Source organism: Anas platyrhynchos, chromosome 30 (assembly GCF_047663525.1).
Source record: "Anas platyrhynchos isolate ZD024472 breed Pekin duck chromosome 30, IASCAAS_PekinDuck_T2T, whole genome shotgun sequence".
In the NCBI taxonomy this organism is placed as follows: domain Eukaryota; kingdom Metazoa; phylum Chordata; class Aves; order Anseriformes; family Anatidae; genus Anas; species Anas platyrhynchos.
In genome coordinates, this window is record NC_092616.1 from 3,971,728 (window position 1) to 3,977,994 (window position 6,267).

The window sequence follows — 6,267 nt, forward strand, 5'->3', positions numbered from 1 at the left end:
GAGTTACCTCAGGAGAAGGAGGATTTGTGCCCCCTTTGCAATTGCTTTGTCAATGCCCCCTTCCCTGGGGAGGGATCCCAGCTGCTTGGCTTCCCTGCCCTCTAATTCCAGGCTACCGGCCCTGTTATCCCAGTATCTGGATTCCTTTGCTCTCAGCAGTGTTTAGACCCTTCTCAGGGGAACACCTGAGTCTGGTATCTTCCAGCTCAAAGTGATGCCAGCGCAGGGCACCTGTGAACAGGACTGAGGGACAGGATGGCTGCCCTCACTCGGCTCTAAGGGACAGAGCCTTTGCCTCTCAGCACCCACAAGATTGCACTTGGAGTGCAGCAGTAATGCCAAGGACTTCCAGAGTCCCCTGTTCCCAGTGGCACCCTCTCATAGCATTCATCAGAGGTCGACCAAGGCAACTGCAGCAGAGGTTTTCCTGAAAGGGCAGCAACAGCTTTGAGGTTTAACAAGACTAGAGTACATTTTGCTCACAGTGTCTAGCCTAACATTTTGCTGTACTTTCCTCATCCAGGTCCTCAGAGCCGGGTCCTCAGGCCCACAGGAATTAAATGTCCAACAGCAGCTCCATCACCGAGTTCCTCTTCCTGCCATTTGCAGACACATGGGAGCTGCAGCTCCTGCACTTCACGCTCTTCCTGGGCATCTACCTGGCTGCCCTCCTGGGCAACGGCCTCATCCTCACTGCCATAGCCTGCAACCACCGTCTCCACACCCCCATGTACTTCTTCCTCCTCAACCTCGCCCTCCTCGACCTGGGCTGCATCTCCACCACTGTCCCCAAAGCCATGGCCAATTCCCTTCATGATACCAGGGCCATCTCCTACTCAGGATGTGCTGCACAGTTCTTTTTTTTCCTCTTTTTGATATCAGCGGAATATTGCCTTCTCACCATCATGTCCTATGACCGCTACGTTGCCATCTGCAAACCCCTGCACTAGGGGACCCTCCTGGGCAGCAGAGCTTGTGCCCAGATGGCAACAGCTGCCTGGGGCAGTGGCTTTCTCAATGCTATCCTGCACGCGGCCAGTACATTTTCCCTGCCCCTCTGCCAAGGCAATGCTTTGGACCAGTTCTTCTGTGAAATCCCTCAGATCCTCAAGCTCTCCTGCTCAAATTCCTACCACAGGGAACTTTGGGTTCTTGTCGTTGCTATCTGTTTTGCATCTGGCTGTTTTGTTTTCCTTCTTTTTTCCTATGTACGGATCTTCAGGGCTGTGCTGAGGATGCCCTCTGAGCACGGGCGACACAAGCACTTTTCCACGTGCCTCCCTCACCTGTTTGTTGTCTCCCTCTTTGTCAGCACTGGCTTTTTTGCCTACCTGAAGCCCCCCTCTATTTCCTCCCCATCCCTGGATCTCGTGGTGGCAGTTCTGTACTCAGTAGTGCCCCCAGCATTCAATCCCCTCATCTACAACATGAGAAACAAGGAGCTCAAGGGTGTTATTAGGAAAGGAATTTCTTGGATATTTCTGAATGGTGATAAACTTCCCCGCTTTCTCCACAAATGACTTCCTGGGTATGCTTTGAAGGCCTGCTCCTTGTTTCATTAAGTGTATTGTTATTTTTATCTTTATCCTCAGTTTCCTTTCCATTTATTACTTTCTTATTAAAAAAAAAAAAAAAAAAAAAGCTTATTCATCCAGCATCTCCTGAGGTATTAAACTGCTCTGTTTACTCTGCACAGTTTTTCCCTCCTTGCATGTCAGTACTGACTTTCTCTTAGCATCTGCTTAATAAAACAGCATCTCTCCAATGCACTGCCTGAAATCTTGCCTCTTCTTTCAAAGCTGGTGTCAGCAATAGGTCTGAGCATTGCAGCGGTTTCACACTGATGGACAGCTGAACTCCACCACACCACTCTTTCACCCCTGCTCCTGAAAGGTACAAACAAAGAAAATAGAGCTGGAAAGGGCTGCAAGGTTGAGTTTAGGGACGAGGAGATGACTCATCAATTGCAGTTATGGTATAAGCAGACTCTGTAGGGAGATTAAGATAATATATTTATTAACAGACTGGAGCAGTGGAGAAAAAAAAAAAAAGTGAACTAAAAAGATATCCACCCTTCTCTCCTCCTCTGTCTGTTGTCAGCTGTCAAAAACTGCATGTTCTGGGCTTAGGGGGGGAGGAAGTGGGGGGCTGGAGAGGGCTGGTGGCAGCTGTGAGAGCCCTTCCCGAGGGTCCCACTGGGCTTAGGGGACAATGGGGCAGCCAGGACTCTTGGGTCCTGATGCTAGGGCTGCTCTGAGCCCAAAGGCTGCTTTAATCACTGCTCTGCATATCCTCATAATGATAGAAAATCCAGGGCCAGATTTCCCTGCGAGATATCAGATCATGTCCTGGGTGCTGAGATGCCATCCTTGGATGGCCACAGCTCTGGTACTGAACCCTTCCCATTTTCCTTGTATGGTGGTTTTACTCTGCTAAGCAGCTCAACTCCACCATAACCTCTCTCTAACTCCTTCTTCTCAAAGGAAAAGGGGGAGAAAATATGATGAAAGGTGCTCAGGGTTTGTTCACCTAGTAAGATCAGATTAGCCACCAAGTTTCATGAAATCATAGAGTCATAGAAGGTTGGAAAAGACCTCCAAGATCATTTGGTCCAACTGCAACCCCTCTGTATTGTCACAGTCACCAGTTATTGTCATGGGCAAAAATGAATGAGCGTAGGGAAACTAATATAATTTGTTGCCTATCACCAGCAAACTAGACTAGTGAGGAGCTACAAGCAAACTAAAACCCACCTTGCCCTCCATACATCCTCTTCTACTTAGACCCTCCAAGTAGCTGAGGGGAATAGGGAATGGGGAATGGGGGCTGTACATGATGCTTCATCTCCACCACTCCTTCAGGGTTACCCTCTGCCCCTGCTCCAGCATGGGATCCCTCCCATGGGATGCTGTCCTACCCAAACAGCTTCTGTGTGCGCTTCCCACGGGCAGCAGCTCTTCAATAATTGCTCTTACATGGGTCTGTACCGTAGGGTCCATCTGTCAGGAGCAAACTGCTGTCCCACAGGCAGCAGCTCCCCCCAGATCCCCAGATCCCCTGCTTCTGTAGGGGCTCTCCACGGGCTGCAGCCTCCTCCAGGCCACATCCACCTGCTCCACCGGGGGCTCATCCACAGGCTGTGGTGTGGAGATGTACTCTGCCATAGTACCCATGGGCTGCAAGTGTTGTCCGTATGTTCATGCCCCGTCGGCCCCACCAATAAGCACGTACACTCAGAATGCACACAAAGGTCTTTTAATTAAATAAGTAATTATAGAACTCTGCAGAGTCAGGTTTCTTAGTGAACTTTTGTAAAGCAAGCATACATCTAGCTTGAATCACCATTTTTTACACACAACAAACTTGAGAAACTCTCTCTCTGGCTACTTTTAATTGGCTGTTTCAGCTTTCCTGACTTTCCTCTACTGAGTTTGTGCATTACAGAGGACCAGGCACAGGGGGAGGAGGGGTATTGGGAGGCAGGTGGGGAAAACACCATATTCCACATTAGCATACATTACTATTTTGATTGGTGTGATTTTTAGTATGTTAATGACCCTTAATGAGCAAAAGGTCAGTCTGGAATCTTCCTGCAGTTGTTTTTCTCCTTTTTGTTTTTTATCTTCCATCTCTTATCTCCTTTGCTTCTGATATCTCAAGGCTACCTATCTCCCTGTTTTCTTTAGGTTTCACAGAATCTTGGAGTAGCCAAGGTTAGAAGGGACCTCTGAAGATCATCTAGTCCAACCCCCCTGCCAAGCAGGATCACCGAGAACGCATTGCACAGGATGGCATCCAGGTGAGTTTTGAATATCTCCAGAGAGGAAGACTCCACCACCTCTTTGTGAAAGTGTCACTCTCACAGTAAAGAAGTGCTCCCTCATATACAGACGGAACCTCCTGTGCTTCAGTTTGTGCCCGTTGCCTCCTGTCCTGTCACTGGGTACAACTGAGAAGAGTCTGGTTCCATCTTCCTGACACCCTCCCCTCAGATATTTATACACATGGATGAGGTCTCCCCTCAGTCTTCTCCTCTCCTATACAGGCCCATTAATCTAATATTCCAGTCCTCTAATCAGCTTTGTAGCCCTCCTCTGGACTCGCTCCAGTAGTTCCATGTCCCTCTTTTCCTGGGGAGCCCAGACCTGGACACAGGACTGCAGGTGCGGCCTCACTGAGACTGAGTAGAGGGGGAGGATCACCTCCCTTGGCCTGCTGGCGACACTCTTCCAAATGCACCCCAGGGTCCTGTTGGCCTTCTTGGCCACAAGGGCACACTGCTGACTCGTGCTCAGCCTGCTGTCCCCCAGGACTCCCAGGTGCCTGTCTGCAGAGCTGCTCTCCAGCAGGTCATTCTTAGCCTGTTCTGCTACTTGGGGTTATTCCTCCCCAGGAACTTTCCATATGGAGTTTGCTTGTTCATTTGTTTGATTTTCCTTTCTGGCTTTGTGATAATGTTGCCTACACAGAAATGCCCTTCTCCATTCCCTTGTATCTAAGTATTCCCATCTGTGTGACCCATGGTTTCTCTAAACTATGAAACAGGCTCTCTGTGTATTTAAACCAAACAAATCTTGGTCTGAGACCCATTCTCAGCAGATCAGGAGTGAATGGAAACTGGGGCTGTGGTGGCAGTGCCCAGAGCCCTGCAGCAGCCTGCAGTGGGCACTACCGTGGTGCCAGCCCAGCTGGGGAGGTGGGCAGAGGGTAGGGAGGGGGGAGAGCCAAGGGCCAGCTGGGTCGGTCTGGAAGCTGCCCAGCAGAGAGAAATATCTGTATTGAGCTGGGATGTACGTCCATGCAGGGGGAGGACATGGTGTTATCGTGAGAGCACGGCTGTGGGAACATGTTTGGGGCAGTGGGGCTGGGCCACTGTAGCGACTGGACACTGATAGGGGCGATGAAGGGTCTTTAATATCTTCATCAATGATCTGGACGAGGGCATTGAGTGCACCCTCAGTAAGTTTGCACATGACACCAAGATATGCGCATGTGTTGATCTGCTCGAGGGTAGGAAAGCTCTGCAGGAGGATCTGGATAGGCTGCACCGATGGGCTGAGGTCAACTGCATGAAGTTCAACAAGGCCAAGTGCCGGGTCCTGCACCTGGGGCGCAATAACCCCAAGCAGAGCTACAGGCTGGGAGACGAGTGGTTGGAGAGCTGCCAGGCAGAGAAGGACCTGGGAGTGATGGTGGTCAGTCAGCTGAATATGAGCCAGCAGTGTGCTCAGGTGGCCAAGAAGGCCAACGGCATCCTGGCTTGTATCAGAACCAGTGTGACCAGCAGGGCTAGGGAGGTGATCGTCCCCCTGTACTCGGCTCTGGTGAGGCCGCACCTCGAGTACTGTGTTCAGTTTTGGGCCCCTCACTACAAGAAGGACATTGAGGTGCTTGAGCGGGTCCAGAGAAGGGCAAAGAAGCTGGTGAGGGGCCTGGAGAACAAGTCCTATGAGGAGCGGCTGAGGGAGCTGGGCTTGTTCAGCCTGGAGAAGAGGAGGCTCAGGGGCGACCTTATCGCTCTCTACAGACACCTTAAAGGAGGCTGTAGTGAGGTGGGGGTTGGCCTGTTCTCCCACGTGCCTAGTGACAGGATGAGGGGGAATGGGCTAAAGTTGCGCCAGGGGAGTTTTAGGTTGGATGTTAGGAAGAAGTTCTTTACTGAAAGGGTTGTTAAGCACTGGAACAGGCTGCCCAGGGAGGTGGTGGAGTCACCATCCCTGGAAGTCTTTAAAAGACGTTTAGATGTAGAGCTTAGGGATATGGTTTAGTGGGGACTGTTAGCGTTAGGTCAGAGGTTGGACTCGATGATCTTGAGGTCTCTTCCAACCTAGAAATTCTGTGATTCTGTGACCACTGCCACTGGGCTGGGATGAGGGCAAGGAGGTGGGCAGAGATCAGGGAAGTGGGAGAGCCATGCTCAAGGTCTGTGTTGTGGGAACAGCCAGCTCTGTCGGCCTCTGTCCTGGCCCATAGCCCTGCAGACCTGGAGCAGGGCTGTTTGCAGAGGCCCCCATGGTGGCTGGGTCAGGGCAGGGGCCATGGGCTGGAGAAGGCTGCAAAGGCAGCTGGGATGTGGCAGGAAGGGACCCTGAGGGTGCCTTCAGGATTGTAATGGGGGGACATTGACCAAGCCCTGACTGTGCACTGCCATTTGCGGTGCCTTGGCAGCACGGCTGTGGGACCATGTGTCGGGCAGTGGGGCTGGGACAATGCAGGGACAGGGCACTGAAAGGAGCCACAAAGGAGCTGGCAGGGGGTGACAGAAAG

General features: G+C 51.4%; 1 pseudogene; it reads left to right on the forward strand.

Annotated features, from left to right (window-relative positions):
- The first annotated feature begins 560 nt into the window (after positions 1 to 560).
- LOC139999906 (olfactory receptor 14C36-like) lies at positions 561 to 1,520 on the forward strand (annotated as a pseudogene).
- Positions 1,521 to 6,267: the final 4,747 nt, after the last annotated feature.